Source organism: Dermochelys coriacea, chromosome 23, assembly GCF_009764565.3.
Source record: "Dermochelys coriacea isolate rDerCor1 chromosome 23, rDerCor1.pri.v4, whole genome shotgun sequence".
Taxonomy (NCBI): Eukaryota; Metazoa; Chordata; order Testudines; family Dermochelyidae; genus Dermochelys; species Dermochelys coriacea.
The window spans coordinates 346,169-373,202 of NC_050090.1; the positions used below are offsets into that span (position 1 = coordinate 346,169).

The 27,034-nt window shown below is 43.4% G+C and overlaps 1 long non-coding RNA gene across 1 annotated transcript in view; it reads left to right on the top strand.

Moving 5' to 3' along the window:
- Nucleotides 1–274: 274 nt before the first annotated feature.
- LOC119847518 overlaps nt 275–27,034 on the top strand; it is a 28,787-nt gene continuing 2,027 nt past the window's right edge. The window contains exons 1-2 of the long non-coding RNA XR_005290104.2: nt 275–484; nt 18,032–18,683. This is a non-coding gene — a long non-coding RNA (uncharacterized LOC119847518). The remainder of the gene's footprint in view (nt 485–18,031; nt 18,684–27,034) is intronic.

Sequence of the window (27,034 nt, forward strand, 5' to 3'; positions counted from 1 at the left end):
CACAGGCCAGTAAGTGCTAGAGCCTTATTTATTATAAAATTGTTTTCCACAGATCAAAAACACTTTGAATGACAGATGAAAACTTACTAGTCTTTTTTATTAACACTCTGCCATTTGTTTTACCCATAACTGTTTCCCCATGGAGATATTTCCCTTGCTTAAGATGTGGTGTTGTCGGAATAGGATGTAGTTTAGACTCCTTCACAGAACAATAAGCAGAAATGGGGTCCTGAGCAATTTTAATCTCTGTTTATACCATAAAAACCATCCTCAGCACTATCTATTATGTGCACAAGAAGCAGTTACAGGCCATAAAAAGAAAAATTACATTATGTATTAAAAAGTGCTTCTTTACTTCCATTTTATTTCAAGGAAGAAGATTTACAAACAACTGAATTAAGACCAGAACATTAAGAAGACTTAAACCCTACAGACAATTGCAAATCTGGAACTGGCAGCTAATCAGTGGCGTTCTGCAGAACAAGTAAGTAAGGCATCAACATACAAGCAAACCATATATTTGTAAAAAAGAAAAGGAGTACTTGTGGCACCTTAGAGACTAACAAATTTATTTGAGCATAAGCTTTCGTGACCTACAGCTCACTTCATCAAATGCTGTAGCTCACGAAAGCTTATGCTCAAATAAATTTGTTAGTCTCTAAGGTGCCACAAGTACTCCTTTTCTTTTTTGTGAATACAGACTAATACAGCTGCTACTCTGAAACCATATATTTGTAATCACTCACTCTGCTTATGGTGATATTAAAGGTTCAGGCATTCCCAGATCCCACACTGAGTCAAGTACCAAAAATGGATAAAGATCTGTCTCCTTATGTAAGCAGGGGAATAGTCCCGCTATTGTGGGGAACTTTCCTGGCTTCTGCACTACCCCAGTGAAGTGGGCTAGCAAAAGGGTCTGAGTCCTCGTTCCCACTTCCTTTACCCAGTGGCCTCCCTGCCCTTGAGGACTCCCCTTCCACTCTCCTGTCTGGCAGAGTCCTCGTAACCCCAACAAGGCTGTGCCCAGGATTCCTTGGGGGCTCGACCCACAACCCTGCTGCGGTCACCTAGGACAGGGGCTAGGGTGTCCCCACTCCGGGGGGGCTCTCTCTGCACTAGGCACTTCTCTGAACCACTGACCATTACATACAAGTTAGAGCAAATGCAAGTTATTTAATCAACAATTAATTTTAAAAAGAATCAGGAAAAATGGGAAAGGTGAAAGGAAACCCATCAATCCGCTCTGTGGCAGGGAACATCACAAACAGTGTCTCTGGAACGTCTGGGCAGTTCACAGTCTGTCCCTTGTAAGTCCCAGGCCGCCTTCTCAGGCCCTGGCTGTGCTGCAGGGATACTGTGGGTTGGACACTCGCTCTGGTGGTGGCCACACGCTCTCAGGCTCTAAGTGGTACGACCCTTCTTCCCAGTGTCGCCCCCGCCCTGTCGGGGTTATGATCCAAGCCTGGCCTGCAGAGCCTCTTGGCTGAGGCGTCTCCCTGTGCTTAGCCCACTGCCCAGGGTCCCCCTCGGTCTCCCGAGCTGCTTACCGCACCCAGCTCTGGACTGCTCCAGCCCCAGCAGCACCACTCTGTCTGTGCGCTGCTGCTGCTCTGCCTCCCGCTCCCTGGTCTGCTTCTTTGGCCCCTCTGCCTCTGGTTGCTGCAGCTCTGCTCCCAGGACAGGTCTGCTCTGCAGGCTGCTTCTGTGACTCTGCTCACAGCACTGACCTGCTTCGTGGGTTGCTTTTCTAGCCCCTCTGGCTCTGATTGCTGCAGCTCTGCTCCCAGGCAAGTCTGTTCTCTCTGGGCTGTGCCTCTGGCTTTGGGGCTGCAGCTCTGCTCTCAGGACAGGGCAAGTCTCTCTGGGCTGCTTTTGTGGTCCCTCTGGATCGGGCACAGTTCTACTCCCCAGCTCAGCTTGAGCCCCTGTTTTCTCCTTAGCTCAGCCCCACTCTGTCTGACCCAGGCAAATCCAGCTCACACGGAGGACGGGATCTCCCTGGCCTCCTGAGTCCCTGATTAACCTGCTCGCCCTGTCATTTAGGCTGACCTGGAGCATTGGCCTCTCCCCATTGTTCCTGGGGGCTGTCAGTCTCAGGGTCCTGATTCCCTATTGACCCTTCCCCCTTTTTAGTACTGGGAGCTAGCAACTAAAACACCCCCACTGAATGTTAGTAAGGTGGCAACAGTCCCCTTACACTTATAAAGCTCCTTGTTCAAAGGCTCTTTCTGGCATGAGGTCACTGAGGCTTTTCTCTTTAATACCTTAACCCAGGGATTCTCAAACTTTTCCAGACCATGGACCACTGCTTGGTAGAGAGATAGCGTCCTGGGCATATTTTAGTCCAGAAGTGGCTGCAATTCAATGATAGAGTGTGCATATATACCAAGGTGATAAACTTGTAAAGCAATTTGGGAAAGTTTGTATGTTGCCACGGTCTTCTGGACTGAGAATAAGTAATGACAAAATGTTGAGAAGCGGCTAATGGGTTGACGGTAGTTGTGCAAAGAGGCCTTAAAGTGGGTACACATATGTTCTCACTTTATGGCCATTTTACATTGCAAGAGAAGCATAAAGTGTAAATGAGAATCTGCCCCTCTGCCTTAACTTTATGTGAGGAAACATGAGTTTGTGTCAATTTGCAAATCTGCAGTAAAACTTGCACAGTAACTGTTCTGTTTATTGTTGATAAACTTTAATGGGATTTAATTAAGAATATTTACATGACAGGGAAAGACCATATGGTCCTGTTTATTTTGAGCTAATTTGATTTTCCCAAGGATAATTAAAAGCAGCGGATGTAACCACCATCTTAACAACTGCAGAAATCTGAGCTTTGCTACCTTCCAATATACTTATCCCAAACTTCCTCTTGAGCGGAATTACACTAGTGGTTTTCCTGTAGCATAGCGACTGCAGCAGAGATCTTCCCAAATTGAGTTGCCAGGCGCTTAAGCAGGAACTTATTTTCTTACAGATATAAAGATTTTGAACTACTTTAAAGGCAATGGGATTTTTTTTTTACCTGTTTCTATAAAACTGGAGAGTGATTGCTGTTCCATCTCACTCTTGAATTTGATTTTCATCAATGAGAAAAGCTAGGATATATTTCTGGCAGCAGGGCTACACTCAAGTGTTTGAAAAAAATGTTTCTGTAGATGTCTGATGAGACTTAGCCAATTCAAGCTTGTATATAAATGCCCTGAAAAGCAAATAAATTGTTTTAATGCTCAAAATTTGGAGAATCTGAAAGGTACTGTGAAGCTATTTTAGATCATTATATAGCTGCCAGTATCTGAGTGCCTACTAGTCTTTAATGGATTTATCCATTGGGAAGTGCTATTATCCTCATGTGAACAAGAGAGGCACAGAGAGATTAAGTGATTTACCTAAGGTAACACAGCAGCTCTGTGGTGGAGTGAGGAATTAAACCTGGGTCTACCACCCAAGCCCCAGGGCCATCTTCCTCCATAGCTGAAATTGCCCACGATTAATTCCAAAGGTCCATAGTGCATGCATAATGCACCCCAAATAATCTTGGGTGTTTGGAGAGAGCGGGTGGCTTGTAATGGGCCTTTTGCAGCTTTTTTCCTCTAGCCTGCACGTGAAATCAGACTATGGCATGTAGTAGTGTAAAGTCATGAGCATTTGCTGGCTCTTTGATGGCCTGTATAAGTAAAGTGCATTGGGGGGATCTCAATGCATGACCTAGCGGACAAGTTTCCATGCTGCAAAGCTAATTTTCATTCCCAGACTTTTGAAACCTCTGGAGGATCACTGGAGTGGGGTGAGCATTTAGTTAAATTGCCTGGCTTGTTGCACAGAGAGTATTTTTAAGTTATAACAAGGGCACCTAGAGCACCTCTCTTAATAGTTGCAGAAATTAAATAAAGTACCAAAACCACAACTAGACTGGCACCCACATTGGCGATGCCAGCAGAGAGACAAGGCAACAGAGGCTGGACTCCCCTATTTCAATCCCTGGGGCGGGGGGGAGAGGGGTCAGTCCAGCCAGAGCTGTCTGAGGGAAGACTGCATGGCTTATACTGCACCTGTACATTGAATATTAATGCATTATGATCTAGCACCAACAGTGTACTGACAACTTTTTAGATACATTGTAGACAAGTGACTCTAGGCCTTCCAGTCTGTCATCCTTCACTAGTTGTTGGTGATGCAGCCAACAACAGGTAGTTTTCTAAATGGCTACTTTAGGGCTACAGCTTTGTGGCTCTGCCAAATATAAAGGGTCAGCTAGACATATTAGGGGGAACATATTCTTATAAAATGGCTACCCTATTCTGGGGAGAATTAGTATATATCAGAGAATTACAGAGGAAGATGTTGGTTCATTACTGATAAAACATTACTGAAGCAATAAGACATCTGGGTTTTAGTCACTGCCAGTTACTTTCATATTTACATCCAGGTTTTGTTGTGGGTTTTTTTTTCAGAACACAGTTTTAAATAATTTCCCCCCCCTTTAATTTGATTAGGAGAGAAGGGACCAGGAAAAGTTTAATACCATGTGACATAGAAGAAGATTCTTTCATGCTATAAAATTAAACAAGAATGTTGACTTCCTGCCAAGTGTTAGCAAATATCTAGGAACTTGCAAGCCTGCTTGTCAGTGGAGGAAAAATCAGTGATGCAGAGTCTGCATTATTCTAAGGGTAACTTGTTTTATTGCATATATACGCCAGTCCTAGAGCAGAGGTGGACAAACAGCATGCAGAGCAATTCCTTTTTTCAGGATTCTCCGCCTAATGTCAACATCTGGTTCCCAGGAAGCAATTTTGCTTCAAGAGTTGGCCTTGAACTGAGAGCAAACTCTATTCCCACTACTAGCATAACTCCCTCACCAAGGACCACTGCCTCTACGCAGAACCTTGCATAACCAAAAATGAATAACACAGCATGTCTTCATAAGACTGAACATTTGCTTGCATGCTAAGAAAAAGAACTTGGAAAATTATGTGTAACAAGACCAGGGTGACACCTGCTATAATATTGTAAAACAAAGGATGAAGAAAAAGATGGACCAGCAGAGAAAACATTAAACTTCAGAATCCAGAAAAATCCCCTCTGTGGTGCTTGCACTGTGAGAAAGGGTGAACCTTAATTTGATTCCCGGAGAAGATAGATCTCACTACAGAAGGACAGTTCACCCTCAGGGCCTCTGCTAGATTGGTGCAGCTGTTGACTAGTCAGTGCCTATAGTGCTTTCTGCTCTGTGGGTCCCTTCCTTTCCAAAGCTCCTTTCCTGCCTATTGCTCACACTCCCAATTCTGCAGCGGGCTGTGGTATTCATGGCGTGTAAATCCCTATACTCTCCTCTGTAAGCCTTGTTCAAACCCTGCACAGACAGATTATGAAAATACACTATCTAATAATAAAGCATGATGTGCGTTCATTTCAAATAGTGATTAACACTGGAGACATTACAGAAATACATTTGGATATTATCCCAAGTTCAGTGACCTTCACACAGGCCCGGGGTAATGAAAACCCTCTCTCTCTGATGTTAGGCTCAGGTTTATAATGACAAGGGATAATCTAAAATGTGTTATTCTGAACAGGAAAATATTTCCATTTCCTCCTTTTGATGCAACTGCTTCTAGTTTTCCGTTACTAAGTACCCATCTTTGAAGTGTTTTTTTCTTTATACATAATTGATAGCAAGATAAAATATTAACATTATTTTTGTTATATAATTTGATTGTAGTCTGCTGTTATCATTCTATATTGTTCTGAGAGCAATTATGTTTCCAAGTTTAAAGGGACCATATCAAGGTTGGAAGGTTCAGATCTGACCTACTGGTTTTTTTTACAAGGCCCCTTGTAATTATCTTCAATCAATGCCTGCAGTCAAGAGCAGTTCTTCAATAACTAAGTGCCTGAACCAATACTCATAAGCATCCCTGCACTAACAAACTTATGCACAGTCCTGTTCCTCCTCAGAAATCCTATAATAGCAAACCAGCATGCATAGGCATTAGTGCTCATGAGTAAGGCTCCATGTTTGTCATGGAGGTCACGGAAGTCATGTATTCCGTGACTTTCCGTGACCTCCATTACTTCTGCAGCGGCCAGTGTGCCTGGCCCGGGAGCTGCCTGAGCAGCTCAGGCAATACCCAGCAGCAAGAATTTGGGTATTGGGGGGGGGTTGGGGTGTGGGATGGTGCTTACTTGGGATGGGGGCTCCCCAGAAGGGCAACAGGAACTCCCATTCTGCAGCATCCCCAGGTCTGCCCTCCCAAGCTGCCCTACCCCCAAAGTTTTAGTCAGGGGTATATAGTAAAAGTCACGGATAGGTCACAGGCTGTGAATTTTTGTTTTCTGTCCATGACCTGTCCATGACTTTTACTAAAAATACCCATGACTAAAACATAGCCTTACTCATGAGAAACCCTACAATAGACAAAGCAGTCCAGATCTGTGCTTTGTTCCCTGTCTCCCTGTACCTTGGTTTCCTTATCTGTAAAACTGGGATGATTCATGGCTGGAAGGTAAAGCTAGATAAATTCAAGCAGACAATAAGGAGCACACTTTTAACAAGAGGGGTAATTAACCATTGCAGCAACTTACCAAGAGGTGTGGCAGATTCTCTGCCACTTGGATCTTAAAATCAAGATGGGGTGTCTCTTTCTAAAAGATACTCTTTAGCTCAACCCCAAGTTTTTGTGTTTGATGGAAGAATGAGTGAAATTCTCAGGCCTGTGCTATACAGGAGGTTAGACTGAATGATGTAATGGTGCCTTCTGACTTTATAATTGACGAGAGTGCAGTGCATCCAGACAGTGCCACGAGAGGCAGAAGGTACAAAGGGCACAAAGCACTTTGGAAAAATTTTAAATGTTTAAGAGACTAAGGCTTGCAGAGGGTGAAATTCACCTGTCTGCTTTACATAGCATCACGTAGCAGCATCCATAAGTAATGTTTTCTATCATCTCTGTTTGGCTAAAAGACTCTGTACCATACTGGTGGACACTGTCCTGGCCTCAGTTATTCATGCTGTCATCACTTCTCTGTTGGACTACAGCCATGCACTATACCTGGGCAGGAAGCTTCAGCATTTAGACCTAGTACCAAGCACAGCAGCTCATCTCCTCAGACACAAATGGTGGCATATCAGACCTGTTCTCCGCTCCCTGTACTGGCTTCCCAGAGAATATTGAATTGAGTTCCTGGTCTTGGTTCTGACTTCAAGGCACTCTATAGTCTAGATCCAGGATATCTAAAAGATCCTAAATCTACAGGTTGAAGACGATGGTCGACAGTGATCCTCTGGTACAATGAAACATAAAAACGGCCATTTTGGGGCAGACCAATCATCCATCTGGACCTGTATCCTGTCTTCTGACAGTGGTCAATGCCAAGTGCTTCAGAGGGAATGAACAGAACAGGCAATTATCGCATGAGCCCTGACCATCTTGGCTAATAGGCATTGCTAGACCTATCCTCCATGATCTCACCTAATTCTTTTTTGAACCCAGTTATACTTTTGGCCTTCACAGCATCTCCTGACAATGAGTTCCACAGGTTGACTGTGCGTTGTATGAAGAAATACTTCCTTTTGTTTGTTTTAAACCTGCTGCCTATTAATGTCATTGGGTGAACCTAGTTCTTGTATTATGAGGAGTAAATAATACTTCCTTATTCACTTTCTCCACACCATTCATGATTGTGTAGACTTCTATAATATCCCTGTGTGATGGGGTGACTGCCCCGCACTCACCCTGCAAGGCTTAATGCAGGCCAGATGGGCCAGTTAACCCATTAGGCAGTTGATTCAGGAGACTCAGCTGGGCAGAAATAGGTGGGGCCTATAAAGCCCAAGACCTGAAAGCAGAAAGAGATGCTGGAAAAAGGTAGACACCCCAGGAGGAATGAATGGGGACTGTACGCTGTAGATACTCCCTGGGAAGAGGGAGGAGGCTTTAGGAACTGGTAGGCCCAGGAAGAAAAGGGGAACCAGTGGTAGGAAGCCGCCCAGGGATAGAATCATAGAGTATCAGGGTTGGAAGGGACCTTAGGAGGTCATCTAGTCCAACCCCATGCTCAAGACAGGACCAATCCCCAACTAAATCATCCCAGCCAGGGCTTTGTCAAGCCTGACCTTGAATCTTAGGCTATTTTTTTTATAAATTGTAGTCTACATAAAGTTATTCTAAATGACAGTCTTCACACTCACTGTTTATAGACTTTTGTAACTTAAGTCATTCTGCAACTGTCACATCATGATAGAGATTTCTGACTTTTAGTTGTGCAAATAATCCACATCCAAGACTTGTCTACCTACAAATGACTTTGTGTTGGCAAGCAAATGTTGTATTGTTTCTGTCTCAAAGACCAGATATGAATTTCCTTCATTTAACCTTCAGTATTGCTGGAAATAGGACTCAGAGTAGCAGCTGTGTTAGTCTGTATTCGCAAAAAGAAAAGGAGTAAGTGAGTTGTAGCTCATGAAAGCTTATGCTCAAATAAATTTGTTAGTCTCTAAGGTGCCACAAGTACTCCATTTCTTTTGGGAAATAGGACGACACCCTTCAAAAGGGCAGTCAATGTGGGTTATTTGGGTTCTTCTCTTTGCTCATGTAGAGGGGTTTTGGTTCAGAAGAAAGCAGCTACTATGAAAATCAGTGTCATTCTTAGCTCTTAGTGTTTCAGATTTTAACTCAGTTAAGTTTAGGAATATCATAGAATATCAGGGTTGGAAGGGACCTCAGGAGGTCATTTAGTCCAACCCCCTGCTCAAGGCAGGACCGATCCCCAACTAAATCATCCCAGCCAGGGCTTTGTCAAGCCTGACCTTAAAAACCTCTAAGGAAGGAGATTCCACCACCTCCCTAGGTAACCCATTCCAGTGCTTCACCACCTTCCTAGTGAAAAAGTTTTTCCTAATATCCAACCTAAACCCTCCCACACTGCAACTTGAGACCATTATTCCTTGTTCTGTCATCTGCTACCACTGAGAAAAATCTAGCTCCATCCTCTTTGGAACCTCCTTTCAGGTAGCTGAAAGCAGCTGTCAAATCCCACCTCATTCTTCTCTTCTGCAGACTAAATAATCCCAGTTCCCGCAGCCTCTCCTCATAAGTCATGTGTTCCTCCCCCTAATCATTTTTGTTGCCCTTCGCTGGACACTTTCCAATTTTTCCATATCCTTCTTGTAGTGTGGGGCCCAAAAATGGACACAGTACTCCAGATGAGACCTCACCAATGCCGAATAGAAGGGAATGATCAATCCCTTGATCTGCTGGCAATGCTCCTACTTATACAGCCCAAAATGGCATTGCCTTCTTGACAACATGCCCTTGTTGTCAACTCGTATCCAGCTTCTCATCCATTGTCACCCCTAGGTAATTTTCTGCAGAACTGTTGCCTAGCCACTCGGTCCCTAGTCTGTAGCAGTGCATGGGATTCTTCCATCCTAAGTGCAGGACTCTGCACTTGTCCTTGTTGAACCTCATCAGATTTCTTTTGGCCTAATCCTCTAATTTGTCTAGGTCCCTCTGTAGCCTATCCCTACCCTCCAGCGTATCTACCACTCCTCCCAGTTTAGTGTCATCTGCAAACTTGCTGAGGGTGCAATCCACACCATCCTCCAGATCATTAATGAAGATATTGAACAAAACCAGCAGAGTTGTTCAATAGAGACAAGGCCCAGACTGCTGAGCTGAGGGGCCCTGGGCTGGAACCCGGAGAAGAGGGCAGGCCCAGGTTCCCCTACCAGCCACTGGGTCAGTGGCACCAAAGCACTGAGTGAGAGGACTGCCTAGGACTACTGAGGAGCTAACGCCCCCGGAAGGGGCGGGGGGACACCGACAGTGACACAGCCAGAGAGCCAAACCATGAACAGGACGCTGCAGTTCCTGACAGAGTAACGATGTGCAACCGTGACAGGGGCCTCAGCCTCGAGCTAATCTCCAGAGTACCAGGAGGAGGCATAAGTCTGGCAGTGAGTGACACCCCCCCTTAGTTGTCTCTTTTCCAAGCTGAACAGTCTGTCTTTTTAATGTCTCCTCCTATGAAAGCTGATTTATACCCTTAAGCATTTTGTTGCCCTTTGCTGTACCTTTTCCATTTCTAATATATCTTTTTTGAGATGGGGATCAGAACTACACGCAGTATTCAAGGTGGGGGTATACCATGGATTTATATAGAAGCATTATGATATTTACTGCCTTATCTATCCTTTTCCTAGTGGTTCCTAACAGTCTGTTCGCTTTTTTGACTGCTGGTGCACATTGAGTGGATGTTTTCAGAGAAATATCCACAATGACTCCCAGATCTCTTTCTTGAGCGGTAACAGCTAATTTAGATCCCAATATTTTGTATGTATAGTTGGTATTATGTTTTCCAATGTGCATTACTTTTCATTTAGCAACATAGAATTTCATATGCCATTTTGTTGACCAGTTACCCAGGTTTGTGAGATCCCTTCGTAACTCTTAACAATCTGCTTTGGACTTTCTTTGAGCTTGTCTTCTATAACATAAGTGACAGTAATATGTATATTTTAAAACAAACAAAACCCTACTCAAACAAGACACTCCATTGCACGTGCTTTTCCCTCCGGGGGAGAGGATAAGAGAACAAACAACCTGTGACTAATATTCATCACATTGCTTAAAGCACGACTGGAAGGTGCTCAGATATTACACTGATGAGTGTGTATAGGCTAGAATAGAATGTGCAGAAGGGCAGCTCAGTACTATTGCTTAACTCCCCCAAGGCCTACATGCTACTGGGCCACCAACCACAGGGCTGAAGCAGGACTTCGTTGGTTACCTGGGCCTTGTGCTGGATCCTCTGGACATGATTTCACCCACTGAGTCTCTCCTTTAAAAACAGAAGGCTCCTGCTTGGGGCTCATGGTTCTAATATTCCTTGCAATATTCAGCTCACATAAAATATTGTCACTGCTGAAGGGCCTATTAGACTGTTGTGGGGTCAGACAAACGATATGTAATTTAATGACCTGTTTTTGGAGGATTGAGGGACAAAGGGCCTCCAACTAATTAAATGCATAAAGGGGCCTTTCCCTTTCATATGACTTTACTATTCCTAAAGTGTCAACCTTAACAACTTGGGTGTTTTTGCCGAGGAGCGTCGATTACCTCATTTCATTACAATTAACTGCCTCAGACGGGCTGTACTTGATGAAACTTTACCATAAAAGAGACTGAAATAGTCAAGGAAATATCTGCTGGTCTCCTCTTCAAGCTGTAAATGAGGATGGTCAAGACTCAAATTAGTTCTTAGAAAAAAGAAATTGTTTTCTGGAGCTAATCTCCAGGGCTTCTGTACTTTCTCACATGTTATTGAATTACATTTGCTTCCAGGCTGTAAAGAATGGTTTGGATTCCATTAATCACAACTGTGACACCTCAAAATGGTGTAACCTTCCCTTTTCGTTTCATATTTTATTCATGTGGATTTTAGTGGCACCTCCCAAAAGTTAAAATGACCATATTCAACCACAGACAGCTGTGATTTCATTATCATTATTGAACTGCTTGTCGTAGACTGCTATCCCTTTAAGAGCAGGGACTTCAGTGTTGCCTAGGACTTGTGCTGGCCTCTCTGGATTGGGCACATTTTGCCCTAAGGTGCCTTTCTGTGAGTGCTTTGAAAGGCTGTGCATTTCCCCGCCAATACACTCCTTATTCATCCTCTGAAAGTGCTTTGGAATCTGGTAAAATCAAAGAGAGACAGCTTGTGTGTATCGTAATAATACTCAAAGAGCATACGTATGCTATTGAATGGGTCAGGTGGTGGAGGATGTAGAACCTGGAGTCAGAAAAGAAGATGCATGTTTGCATGTCAGATGCCAGTGGCTGGAGAGACTGAATGGCTCAGAAGTTTGGAAATAAGAGAAGGGCCTAAACTGACAAAAATTACTGGTGGTTTTGGGTGTCTCAGTTCGTGAGTGAACTCTTTTCTTATTGTTTACGTGTATTATGGTAGTGACTGGGAGGTCTGGGACTGCCTGGTGCTAGGCACTGTACAAACACAGAATAAAAGATGAGCCAATGAGTTTACAATCTAAGGTCTTGTCTACACTTACAACAGTGCAGCTGGGCTGCTGTAGTGCTTCATGAAGACACTCCTCCTGTCGGCGTAGGTAATCCGCCTCCCTGAGTAGCTGTGTCAACAGGAGAAGCCTTCCCCTCCACATAGCACTGTCTACGCTGGGGGCCTAGGTCAGTATAACTATGTCGCTCAGGGGTGTGTCTCTCCAATAGCCCCAAACTGCATATGAAATGTGGTGTGCATTCCTGTGGATAATCAGAACATCCAAGTTTACACTGGACTGGGTTAGTTTTCAAAAATTTGGGATTTATAAACCCTCCTGCTTCAGGACATAAACATTCCAACAGAGAAAGGGCTAGGAAAAAACTTCCCCAAAGGGCAGATTATTCTATAATTGCCCACTTCAGGGTCCCTGCATCTTACTCTGATGCATCTGGTAGGGCTGCTGTTGGAGACAGGGTGCTAGGATAGATGTGACTGAAAGTCATTGTTAGCCAATAGCTGTTTCACTGATGCCTGTGCTAGGAACGGGGTAGGGATTTCTGGCCAGTTCCCAGGAGATGTGTATGTCACCATCACTGGCAGTAATTGGCACCTTTGTTAACAAGCTCAGCAAAAGGGCCAAGAATTGGAAACAGAACCTTTGCCCTACAGACTCATAAGGTTTAGGACAGAAGAGACCATCAGATCACGTACTCCGACCTCCTGTGTAGCACAGGCCATTAAATTTCACCCAGTTCACCTGTACTGAGCCCAATAACTTGTGTTTGGCTAAAGCATTGTAGCCTTTTATTTTATTAAAGTTCTCAGCTGGGATAATACCCTTTAGAATATTTACTTCAATTAGGAAGCAACTAAGGCAGGGAGGCCTTCCTAACAGAGAACTCCTATGAGACAAGATCAAGTGCCAATTCAGGCAGTCGCCCTAACGGCCCCACAGACACCCCACAAGATCTTTGGGCGGGACTACGTTATCTTCCGGAAAGGCATCTGGCCTTAATTTGAAGACATCAAGAGATGGAGAATCCACCACTTCCTTTGATAGTTTGTTCCCATGATTAATCACTCTCGCTGTTAAACATTTGTCTAATTTGTCTGGCTTCATCGTCCAACCATTCATTCTTGTTTTGCCTTTCTCTGCTAGATTAAAGAGTACTCTAATACCTCATATTTTCTCCCCATGAAGGTACTTACACAGCATTACCTCTGAATCTTATTCTTGATAAGCTAGGCAGATCAAGCTCTTTCAGCCTCTCACTGTAAGGCATTTTCTCAGCTCCCGAATAATTTTTGCAGCTGTTTTCTGCACCTTCTCCAATTGTTCAACATCTTTTTAAAATGTGGACACCAGAACTGGATGCAGTATCCTAGCAGTGGTTTCGCTTATGCAGAGGAACTACTTCCAGTTCAGACTTGAGGCTTATTAGCAGAACATGATTGGGCAGCTTGCATAGCTGTTTCCTGCTGGGAGTAAACAGTGTGCTTTGATTTAACAACAAATCCATTTTCTCCTGTAAAGTTGAGAATGTCATTGGGCTCTAGGGGAAGATAGTGACCCAGAGACCTCCTGAATAATTCTTAAAAAGAAAAGGAGTACTTGTGGCACCTTAAAGACTAACAAATTTATTAGAGCATAAGCTTTCGTGAGCTACAGTAGCTCACGAAAGCTTATGCTCTAATAAATTTGTTAGTCTTTAAGGTGCCACAAGTACTCCTTTTCTTTTTGCGAATACAGACTAACACGGCTGCTACTCTGAAACCTGTGAATAATTCTTATTCACTGTTGCAAAGGAGGGGTGCCGCCAGTGCTCAGCCTGCAGAGAGCACTCAGATTTTATTTTGAAATAAAATAATGCATCCGGCTGGCTGCCCTGCTCTGCTTTTTGGCAGGAAGCCGGTGGTCAGAGGTAGGATATGCCAGGCACTAGGAGATTGAATAGCTGCCCTGAAAGCACTGTGCTACAAGATACACTCGATGGAACACCCTTGAACAGGCAACACAGACTCCTCCCAAGAGAAGTCAGGTGACCCATCCTTTAATGAGTTACAGCGAGCTTGTGTTCCAGTTCCCCACAGGGCAGGGGCTTCTGAAGCAGATTGAGGGGTAGGAAGTATAGGAAATTTCTCTGGAGAGTTATCAGATTTCTGGCTGACTCTTGAGGCTTAGCACTAGGTTAAGAATTACACAGCTGCAAACCAGCCCTCTTATGCCAAACAGCAAATACAGATGTTTGCCGCCAATGCTTATTTGAGCAAAGAACCTTTCTGATTCCTGCAGGGACATCTGGTCACTTTACTTTTGATCTCCTTGCCTCTTGTTCCATGAGTAATTTAGCCACATGGGAGTATTGGACAACTGACAGAGAGTTTTTGTTCATGATGTGCTGAGAGCTCAGAGAATAATGTTAATCCAGTGTGGCAGAGCAAGGATGGCTCTGCAGCTGCTCATCAAATGGCACAGTGCTGCCGAGGTTCAGCCAGGCAAGAGAGAGGATTCCATTTGCATTTCTGCTGAAGCTTCAGTTGTCACCTTGGATTATGGGGGGAAAGTGCTGACACATCAGCCTCCTAGCCCCTACCAGGGGCTCAGGGCTCAGTGTTTATCATTTTTGTAAAATTATTTTGGGGGAATCCTGCCTGCTCATTATGTCAGATGCCAATCATCCAGGCCCCTGTGCTTGCATATCTGTCTCTTCTGTTCCAGTCCTATGTTGTTTTAACACAAGGTCCTGCTTGTGCAACTTTCTCAGACATTTTCAACTACTCCTGTTTTACTGTGCTGTAATTACTTCTTTTAAATGTGGGGCGGGGGCAGAGAAATACCCGATGGATAACATAATCCTGACCAGTTCTGTAAATGACAGGGTGAGCCACAATCCCAATATTTTGGGCTTTTGAACAATATTCCATTATTACAGTACTGAGCAGTGACCAGAACAAGTCCCAGCCTATTTATTTTTGTCTGTGATTGCTGGTTTAGAGATATTGTGCGAACGGGTGTTTGTTCACAGCTAGTCCCAGACATAACACTCACAGAACTCCCTGTTGCACTCACAATTTTACAGTAATTTCAGATTGGCTGTCTGCATGTGCCCAGTGATAAATATTTAACAAGGGAGAGAAAATGGCTGAGTGATTTGCATTGTTCATTATACTTATTGTACTGTCTATAATGCCCTGTGTACGCACTCGCAATATAGCATCAGATTTTCAGCTGGGGTTGCACTGAAAATGGAGGGAGGGTATTTTGGGGAAGGATTTCAGTTGCAGGAATGTTCCGGTCTGTCCCAAAAGTCAGTATGAGAGGACACCAATGCCAGACCTGGCCTTAAGCCTTCCTGACATGTCACTGCTAGCTATGTTCCACTTATGACCTATTTTAATCACCAAAGTGGGACACAGGCCTTGAGGTTTCAGGGAATTTCACCCAGAATATGTATCTTTTTTTGTGCACTCATCACCATAGTGTCAGGTCACCAATGCTGGAACAGTATGAGCAAGATGCAAAAACCACAGGGCATTAACATAGTGAGATGATGCCAACATCTCAGGAGGTAAAATCTACAGCATAATAGGCCCAGTTTAGTCCTGCTGCAACTCTGGAAGCTTCCCTGGAGATGCAGTAGGGCTGAGTTTGGCCCAACATAGCCACAATGCTAAGGAGATTTTCATAGATTCAAAGGCCAGAAGGGACATTGTGATCAGTCTGACCTCCTGAATAACATAGGCCAGAGAACTTCCCCAAAATAATTCTTAGAGCAGGTCTTTTAGAAGAACATCCAGTCTTAATTTTAAAAGATGGTCGATGATGGAGAATCTACCACAAACGTTGGTAAATTGTTCCAGTGTTTAATTACTCTGACCTTTAAAAATGTGCACCTTATTTCCAGTCTGAATTTGTCTAGCTTCAACCTCCAGCCGTTGGCGATCATGCTAGACCTTTTTCTGCTAGACTGGAGAGCCTGTTATTAAATATTTGTTCCCCATGCACGTACTTACAGACTGTGATCAGGTCACCCCTTAACCTTCTCTTTGTTAGGCTCCAGGAACTCAATACATTTAGCTTATCACTATAAGGCATGTTTTCTAATCCTTTAATCGTTCTTATGGCTCTTCTCTGAACCCTCTCCAATTTATCAGCATCCTTCTTGAATTATGGCCCCCAGAACTAGACACGGGGTTCCAGTGGCAGTTGCACCAGTGCCAAATACATAGATAAAATAACCTCTGTACATGTACTTGAGATCCCCCTGTTTCTGCATCCCAGCATCTCATCATCTTTTTTGGCTGATTATCCCTCTGACCCCCAAATCTTTTTCAGAGTCCTTGCTTCCCAGGATAGAGTCCCCCACCCTTTAAGTATGGCCTACGTTCTTTGTTCCTAGATGTATTCATTTACAGTTAGCCATTTTAAAATGCATATTCAGTCAGTTTACTAAGTGATCCAGATCACTCTGAATCAGTGATCTGTCCTCTTCATTGTTTACGATTCCCCCAGTTTTTGTGTCATCTGCAGACTTTATCAGTGATGATTTTATGTTTTCTTCCAAATCATTGATAAAAATGTTAAACAGCATAGGGCCAAGAACCGATCCTTCCAGGACCCTACTGGAAACAGACATGGTCAATAACAATTCCCTATTTACAATTCTATTTTGAAATAAATCAGTTAGCCAGTTTTCAATCCATTTAATGTGTGCCATGTTAATTTTATTTCATTCTCATTTTTTAATCAAAGTATTGTGTGGTACCAAGTCAAACGCCTTAAAGAAATATATCACATCAACACTATTACCTTCATCAATAAAACTTATAATCTGATTAAAAAATATCATTTGTTTGACAGGATCTATTTTCCAAAAAAATGTTGGTTTGCCATAATTGCCCTCCTTTAATTCTTTATTAATTGAGTTTCGTATCAGCCACTCCATTATCTTGCCCGTAATCAATGTCATGCTGACAGGCCTGTAATTACCTAGGGCATCCCATTCACCCTCTTTAAAAATTGGCACAGCATTAGCTTTCTTTGAACCTGGAAGTTCTCCAGTACTCCAAGTGTAATTAAAAATCAACATTAATGGTCCAGTGTGCGTCTCATCCAGCTCTTTTAAAACTCTTAGATGCAAGTTGTCTGGCTCTGATTATTTTAAAATGTCTGACTTTAATAGCTTCTGTTTAACATCCTCCAGAGATACTAGTGGAATGGAAAGAGTGTTATCATCACAATATAATAAGACTACACCATTTGTTCTTTCTCCCCAAATATAGAATAGAAATATTTATTGAACACTTCTGCCTTAATACTGCCCATTTGTCCTTATTACCCCCAAACCTACCATCTCCCAGTAGAAGAAGCATCACGATGAAACTCCAGAGCAAATCTACTCTGCTACCAGATGCAAACCTGCTACCCACTGCAGTATAGTGACAATGGTAAAGCAATGGGGTTTCATGCTATTTTAAAATGTACCTTTTAAAGCCTAAATAACCTCCAATACTTTGTATTAGTCTCTTTCTCACCCTACCTCTTGGAAGATTTTATTAAATGGAAGATACTGAGCATATTTCAGTGTGAAGTCATCTGCCCTTCGTGAAAAAATATACGAAGGAGCCCAGCACTTCTTGAGCATATATCTTGTTTGTTAATTGAAGTGCCTCAGGGATATAGTTAAAGTTCTTTATCTCCTCCCCTGCCCGTCTCTCCTGGTCTGAATGGATATCCTGCAGTTTAGTATACATGTTTTGAAAGAGGTATATAGAAGTACAAAAGGCTATAAAATTTCTCAATAAAGTGCCCAGATGGAAGGAAAATGTAAAGAAACAGCTGGCATTTTTATAACTTAGCATTTTATTGAGCTATAGAGTTTTCAGTAAAACATTCCCATGATAAGGAGAGGCTTTTTGAATAGCCACCACTCATATATTTTAGTATCAAGATGTCTGGTTTTGGGGAATTTTTTAATGTATTTTTATTTAATGCTGATCACCGCAGATGAAATGACTTGCAACCCTAACGCTGACTCCTCTGAAATACCAACCAGCATCTCCTGCTGCTGTCGGTGAGAGGCCTGGCAGGCGATTCATTCACTCCCAGCCAGATTGAAATTTGCATCTACATTCAGAATCTATTCTCCTCTGCAATGAAAAGGAATCTGGACTACTCTGCATCTTCTGAACTCACCTTGGAAGAGACAGAGATAGGCAGGAATCATGGTGGGAACACCAGGTGTGCTTTCTACATGGCACCAAGATTTTCTACTTAACAAATGGATGGGAAAGAGGTGGAGAAGGGAGTGTGATGGGGTGTGTTTGCCTCACACTGGTTCAGCAGGGGTTAAACCCACCCTGTGGGCCAAGGAGACCACTCCCCCTTGGCCCTGCTGAGCATGCTCCAGCTGGAACCCAGGTATAAAAGGGAGCAGCTCAGCTCAGTTGGGGCTGACTGCTGAGGAGGGAGGATGCAGTTGCTGGTTCCAGCCCAAGAACTGTTGAATCTCCAGAGCACGGAAGCCAAGCCTGCCAAGATCCAGGCAGACACTGGGATGATGGAGGACTCCCCAGAGAGGAGGGCACTGCCAGGAACTGCCCTAGCCAAGGAATCCAGAAACCTCAGAGATGCCCGTACCGTTGCATGATGGGACCGGGTAGGAAGTAGCCCAGGGGACTGACCATAAAACCAAGTGGCATCAGCGTGTTTTGGACGGATCCCCACTGACTCAGTGTCAAATACGCATGCTGTTGACAGGGTCCTGTGATGGGTTTCTCTTTTGTTGTGGAAACCTGGCCACTGGGAAGTAAATGGGGATCCAACAACTAATTTCTCTAAGCCATGGAACAGTAGCCAGGTGGTATTAACTGCTATTGGTCACTTATCAGAGAATCCTAGAGATTAGAGAGAGTATGCAGTGTCGTGTCTCCTAGTCTGTACCTCTCTGTGCATTGTTTTTGTTTGTTTGTTTGTTTGTTTGTTTGTTTGTTTGTTTGTGGTAGCATGTAGGGGCCTCAGTTGAGATCTGGCCCCTATTTTTCTAGGCGCTGCACAAATACAGAGACAGTTCCTGCTCTAAAGAGCTCACAGCCTAAGGAGGAGATTGTGTTCCTAAAGCCCTTAGATGCTTTTTGAAAATGTCCCTGTGATGGGGCTTAACCTCATCACCTGTAAGGCAAGGGAAAGAACTTAATTAGTTATGCGCTGCACCTGGGAGGGGATTGGTTACTAGCTTCCTGGCCAGAGGGGGCAGAGCTCGGGTGTATAAGGAGCTGAAGGAACTCAGTTGAGGATAGTGAGACTGCTGCACCAAAAACTAGCAAAGGCCAAGTTGAGGAGAGAGACAAGCTTGGGAGAGCTCCCTCTCCTGGGAGAAAGAGCCAGTAGTTTGGGATTGACTGCGGCCAGACCACCCTGCTTCTGTAGCTCTGCTCATTCCTGTGGGGGCCACCCTGCAGCGGAGAGGAGCCTCAAGTTAGGGTCAGCAAGGACCAGAGAATGAGAGAAGCCCATGGGGGCAGATGGCTAGCTTAAGTGGTACTTAGACTCCCAGTAGGGAAAAGCCTGGTCGGTCAGTACCCTGAGAAGGGGGAGGAATTGAAGTTGAGCCCAGAAGGGGCAAAGGACTTTTGGTTTAGAGATGATGAGGTCTGTGCTATGAGTCAGGCTTGTGCTTATGAATGTGAGTCATGTGATAGGAAGATTTAAAGATGTGCACGCTGGAGTCTCTTCTCATTCACCAGTGCAAATCAGGAGTAACTGTACTGAAATCTCTCATAAACAGGATGAGTATCAGGCCTGTTGAGCTCTGACCTTTAAATCATGCTGTTATCTATGGCCCAACTCCATAGCAAAACCAAAAAGCAGCTAGTCAGGGATCTAGCTTTTTTCTCCTCCTTGGAAAATCTCTGAGGTTACTTGTGGCACCTTAGAGACTAACATCCGATGAAGTGAGCTGTAGCTCACGAAAGCTTATGCTCTAATAAATTTGTTAGTCTCTAAGGTGCCACAAGTACTCCTTTTCTTTTTGCGAATACAGACTAACACGGCTGCTACTCTGAAACCTGAGGTTACTGTTGATTCTGTATGCTCGTCTTTCTGTTGCCGCTTCTCTGTTGAGTAAGTTATTTTGCCTAAAACATTCAGTTTCACAAGCAATGACATAGGAGAGGTGAGTGAAAGATGTAAGGTCCTTGCTGTATGATCTGGCCGAATCATTAAACCCTTTTGAAAATGTGGGAGGGGACAGCATCATTTTGCAGTCAGGTTCCTGGGGTGAGATGTGATCTCTAGCACTGTAACAAGTGCCTGTTGGTGAGCCCTTTAGCTGAATCCATAATACATGTAACCTATGAACCACAGAGGTTACAGAAAGGCAGGAGCTACACTGGTAGGTCACGTATTGTTGATCCCCTAGACTCCCAGCCCCTGATCAGTGCAGACTTGTTCCCCATACCATATTTTTGAGTATTTTGCCCCATCTAGTTTTAAATCTCCTAGGAGATGGGGCTCCCCCACTTTCTTTGGAAGATCACTCCACTGCCCAAAGGAAAAATTGGCTCTAGTGGAAAGAGCGAGGATAGAGGTGGACAGGAATTAGTTTTTTCCATCTTGCAGAAATTTTGGTGACTTCAAATAAGTTCCTATTCCTCATGGAGGGGAAAAAAACGAGTCCATTTAAAAAAAAATTTTCAAAAAACAAGGGTGAGCACTCCCACAACAACCCAGTGTTAGGGCTAGCTTGGAACAGGGACTTGAATCCTGGTCTCCCACATCCTAAGTGAGTGCCATAAATACCAGGCTATCAACCATTCTGGGGTAGGTTTTCTCAGTTTCTCCTACTGGAGCTGTTCCACTTTGTATAAATCATTAAATATTCAGTGGAATAGAGACTCCAGTCTGGGTCGCCTACATCCCAGCTGAATGCCCTAAACGCTGGGCTAGGTAGTCCATCTCTCTCTACCCCAATAAATATCCTGGATTCTGTTCCCTGCTCTGCCACTGGCTTCTGTGACCTTGGGCAAGTCACTTAGGCTATGTCTGCACTGCTTGTCTCTTGTGGCAATGTGTAGGGTAGGTGTAGCAACATGCTGCAGTGAAAAGCAGGCTGTGTCCACGCTGGTGCATAGCTATGTGTCAGTGAAAGGCTCTGGCCAAGGGAGCCAGTAGGGAAAGGCTTGATAGCAGAGAGCAGCTGGAACATTTCTCCAGTGCCTCCCCCTGCCAGAGCCTTTCACTGTGGCAGGGGAAGACTCCAGCAGCAGGATACAACACTGCTAAAAATAGTAGGATAGACGGGGGAGGCAAAGACAGTCTCTCTTTGAGAGTTTGTACAGAGCTTAGCTAAATGTATCCTCTATAATATTACTGCTAATAAATAAATTGGGGGGTTGTGAGGCTTAATTAATCCATGTTTGCAAAGCACTTGGAAGTTCTCAGATAAAAAGCTTTATGTGGTGTTTTTTCTTCATACCTTAGCTCCTGAAATCCTGTGATTAGGTGAGAATCTGTTTTTATTTAAAAAAGAAAATAAGCAGCAAGTTTCTAGGCTCCATAGCTTGAAACCTTGACCTCTAAAGTATCCAACACCAGAAGGCAAATAGAAAAAACCCAACCTTTATTTTTTTTTTAAAGCATCTCATGACTTTTTGAGGTCTGACTCATTATTTTTAACATGGTATTTTCCCAGTACAGGGGTGATCTTCCACCCGGTATCCTCAGACATATGTCAATGACCTAAGGATATGGAAAGCAGTGCTGCTTTCTCCTTATGGGTATTCCACAATATACACCAGCATGGGAATGGAAATGTATAATCACTAAGTGCAGATGCATATCCACTGGTCACAGCTGGGATTAACTGGCCTTTTCTACTTATGTTAAGAAACAAAAGGATTTTGATTTTTTTTTTTAACTGAATCTTTAACTCCTCTCCAAACCAGTGCTCTGTTCTGGTTTCTTTCCAGATGTGCCTCTGTGTGACTGGCTGATGCCTGAGGCAGAGCGATTCCCTTTTCATCTGGTGTTTATAGAGAAAAATTCTGTTTCCTTTAAACCCTCGGTGAAGTCATGAGCATGGGTAGATTTGCTTGCACTGTGCCTTGAGCATTGGGGTTGCTTCGTCATAGACAAAAGATGATAGGCCTAGTTTTTCTGCTGTCCTTGCCTCCTGTGCAGTAGAAGAAAGTGGGCTTGTAATACAGTTGATCTCATCTGGTAGCTATTTACACCAGTGCAAAATGGATATGAATTCCTAGCCGATCATAATGGTTGTATTTGACACTCATGTAAATGACTGCATAAGATTCAGGACAATAGCATAACAAGCCCAGTTGATCTAAGATAGACTAGAACCAATGCTGAGACCTGTCCACGTAAAGCAAGTTCAGCTCTTTTAAATACAAGAGAATCAGTTGCCTAAAAAACCCAGCAAAGTCTCTACTAGCCAGAGAAATATTCCCTACTCCAATCCAGGAATACATAATTTATTTGCCTTTGAACTAGGATTCTGGCCAGAGTTTCTTACCCATCCTTGGCAAACAGCAGTCTTCATCAGGGTGACCCCACTACCCAGTCATTCTCAAGGCTTTTCCCAGGTGGTTCCCAGCAGGGTAATCTCTAAAATACGGGCTGAGTACAAAATTTAGCCAAATTATACCCCATGTCTCCAAACCATTTGCAGTTAATATGTAAATGGGGTACTTCCTCCCTCAGTCAAATCTCCTTACTCTCCAGCTAACAGCTCACTCAGTTACTTCCTGTCTCTCATCTGCTTCAGGCCACAGAGCTTTCAAACTGCTAAAAGGAAATGCTTTTTTTTCCCCAGCAATTAGCACCATTGGTCTCTGGAACTCATAGCCACAATATATCAGTAAAAAGAAAAGGAGGACTTGTGACACCTTAGACTAACAAATTTATTTGAGCACAAGCTTTCGTGAGTTACAGCTCACTTCATTGGATGTGGCCCAAAGCTTTAAAAGTCCCTAAATAAAAAAAGTATATGGAAAATAGGAACCACTGGAATTACATTAGTAAGGATTTTGAAAAGGTTTGGAAGGATATAAATTCCTCCTGGCTTCAGGGGACAACCTGGTCAGTAAAACTTAAGGAAAAGGCATCCCACTTTAGGAAAGGTTGAGAACCACTGAACTAGAGTTTTTTTTTTTTTTTTTTTTTTTTTATAAAGAAAGACATTCAATCTTGATTTCAAGACTCCAAGTAATAGACAATCTGTTGCATCCCTACATAAGATGTTCCAGTTCCAACTGTACGGTGACTAATTATCCTAACGGTTAAAAATGTGTGCCTTTTTTCCTGTTTTCAACTTCCAGCCATTGGCTCTCATTCTGTCTGTCTGATATATTTAAGAGCCCTCTGTTTTTGGACATCTTCTGCCTAGTAGCTGTTTGTAGACTGTGGTCAAATTGCCTCTTAATCTTCTCTTTAATAAGCTTATGCCATTGAGCTTCTTAGGCTTCTCTCACTGTAAGGCAAGTTTTTCAAGATTTGTTCCTATTTCTCTAAACCATCTCCAATTTTTCAACATCCTTTAAAAAATGTGGACACCAGAAGTGGGTAACGTTTTTAGAAGTGCCTTAGAAGTCTTATACCCATTTTCAAAATAGACAAAGTCTCTTTTGAAAATTATATCCAGTATCCCAGTAGTGGTGTCCCCATTGCTGCATGTAGAGAAAATATCACCTCCCTATTCCTTCTCAATATACCCTGTGTGTACATCCAAGGATTGTATTAGCCTTCTTACCCACTGAGTCACCCTGAGAGCTCATGTTCATTATTTGTACTTCCATAGTACCTAGAAGCCCAAGTAACAGATCAAGACCTGTTGTGCTAGGCACTATAAAACCCAGGACTTCTAAGTCCTTTCCCCATGCCATCCAAGTATGTGCTAAACTGGGCCTTTCTTGAAGAGAAGATTGTGGAGCTCAATGTGGGGGAGGTGCAAGAATCTGGACTGGTGGGGAAAATATTTCTGGGAGTTATTTTATAGTGCTTTGCTTCACGATGAAGCACCCACCTTGCAGCTAATCAACCTGTCTTGTTAATGCTGTTGTGATATGCTTCCTTAATGGGAGTCATTGCCGAATAAGGAGCTCTTGGAAAACGATGTAACAGAGAGAGAGAGAGAGAGAGGGTGAAAAGTGGTGAGCACTGAAGTATATTATTGAGTTATTACAGAGCAGAAGGACCAAACTGTCAAGGTTCCTTCCTCTCTCTGAACTCTAGGGTACAGATGTGGGGACCTGCAGGAAAATGCCCTAAGCTTATTTTTACCAGCTTAGGTTAAAACTTCCCCAAGGTACAAACTATTTTACCTTTTGCCCTTGGACTTTATTGCTGCCACCACCAAGCATCTAACAAATGTATAACTGGGAAAGAGCCTGCTTGGAAACATCTTTCCCCCCCAAAATCCTCCAAACCCTACACCCCCTTTCCTGGGGGAGGCTTGATAAAAATCCTTACCAATTTGCATAGGTGAACACAGACCCAAACCCTTGGATCTTAAGAACAATGAAAAAGCAATCAGGTTCTTAAAAGAAGAATTTTAATAGAAAAAGTAAAAGAATCACCTCTGTAAAATCAGGATGGTAAATACCTTACAGGGAGGGTAATCAGATTCAAAACATAGAGAATCCCTCTAGGCAAAACCTTAAGTTACAAAAAGACACAAAACCAGGAATCTACATTCCATTCAGCACAGCTTATTTTCTCAGCCATTTAAACAAAACAGAATCTAACGCATATCTAGCTAGATTGCTTACTAAGTTCTAAGACTCCATTCCTGTTCTGTTCCTGGCAAAACAACACACAGACAGAGAACCTTTGTTTCTCCCCCCGCCCCCCAGCTTTGAAAGTATCTTGTCTCCTCATTGGTCACTTTGGTCAGGTGCCAGCGAGGTTCTTAGCTTCTTAACACTTTACAGGTGAAAGGGTTTTTCCTCTGGCCAGGAGGGATTTTAAAGGTGTTTACCCTTCCCTTTATATTTATGACACAAACGTTAACATGGCAACCTGAAACTCCCATTAATAAACCTCAGAGGCTGCATTCTCTCTGATATATTCAGTGTAAAGCTTGAACTCACAGCTGGAATCCAAAGCAAAGGTGTTTTTCCTCCAGCGGAGTAAATCAATGCTTACAGAACCCAATTTCAGAATTGTTTTAGTTTTGAATCATAAATGTGTGCTGCGTGAAGTCTTGGGTAGTACAGAGCCAAAGAAGGCAGCTGACAGCTAGGGGAGGTAGCAGACATAGAGGTGACATTGGAAATGGCAGCATTGCAATAACATGGCTAAAATATTAGAACTGCAGCTTAACACACTTTGGCATAGAATCATAGAAATGTAGGTCTGCAAGGGACCTTGAGAAGACCTCACTGAGGCAGGACCAAGTAAACCTAGACCATCCCTGACAAGTGTTTGTCCAACTGGTTCTTAAAAAATCTCCAATGACGGGGCTTCCACAATCTCTCTTGGGAGCCTATTACAGAGGTTAACTACCCTTCGAGTTGGAAAGTTTTTCCTAATATCTAACCTACATCTCTCTTGATGCTCATTATGCCTGTTACTACTTGTCCTGCCTTCAGTGACATGAACAATTGATCACCTTCTTTATAACACCCCGTAACCTATTTGAAGATTTATCAGATTCTTCCCCCGCCCCACCCAGTCTTCTTTGCTTTGCTTTGGTAACCACATGCAACTCCCACGTCAAAGGTGACCTGCAAAGCAAAACAAGAAGTGCACTAGTACCCTCATCGGCAGCTTTTTAGTGGAAAGTGAAGGCCTACAAGTTCCCTGGGTCAGGAACTGAGTTTTTGTTGTGTTTTGTACAGTGCCTAGCACAATGAGGACCTGGTCCATGACTAAGGCTCCTAGGAGTTAGGTAATACAAAGAATAAGTGAGGTAAGAGGACCTGACCTCAGGGCTCCTAGATCTGACAACATGAGCTTCTCTACTGCCTAAAGTATTGGGCTTATTAGCTGTGAGGCAGTAGCAGAATCATAAACCTCCACCCACTAGAGGGGGCCAAAGCCATACTGTGTTAGCCTGAGCTTACAGTGACCTCACAAAGAGCCGAGAGTGAAACTTGAGCAATTGAAAGCGTCAGGGATGCTTTGTCAAACTGTTTAAAAACAGTTGTTTGTTTTAACATCCCTGCCAAATCAACGTTCTGGAAACAGGCTTTCTTTGTCTGAAGACTTGATACCTCCCATTGCCTCTTCAATTAAGCTGTCAGAGCTTGCAATACATGCTCTGAGACCTCCTGGCATTCCTACAGCTAAGCCAAATGGGACTCTTGTGAACTTTCTAAGCAGAAAAGAATACTTACGCAGAACCTTTGAGGCCTTCCTAATGCATCATAAAGAAAAGACCAAGTCCCGATTTGTTTTAAAGCCTTTGGAGGTCACTGTTAAGAGGAGCTACACAATGCATTGAGGATGGAGAGCTCTGAGTACAGTATAAGTCCCACCGTAACATTTTCCTTTGCATACAAAATCCTTGACAGTGAGTACACTGCTGATGTGCTGAGAATGCTGCTTGTCATGCTGACCAATATTGTCTCATTGTTTCCTTGTACTCCCCTATCTCTTAGCATCCATCTGTTGTCTCTTGCCTTATATTTTATAGTGTAAGGTCTTTGGGGCAGGGACTTTCTTTTTGTTGTGTATTGTACAGCACCTAACACTATGGGGCCCTGGTCCCTGACTAGGGCTCCTTGCTGCTACGGTAACACAAAGGAATAACAACTTTCCTAAATTGCTGGCTTCTGAGAAGCTAAAACTGATGTGCCACTGCACATCCAAATGTAAATTAAACCAATCTACTTTCATTGTGATTTCAATGCCTATTTTCAGACTCTTGATTATTTAATCAGCAGCTCAGGGTGATTAGGAAGCTACCCTCAGAGAAAGAGAGAGAGGGAGGCCATTGCTGCTTTTATTTGAGCAGCACTGCAGCAGACACACAGCATGTACCAGGCCCCTCAC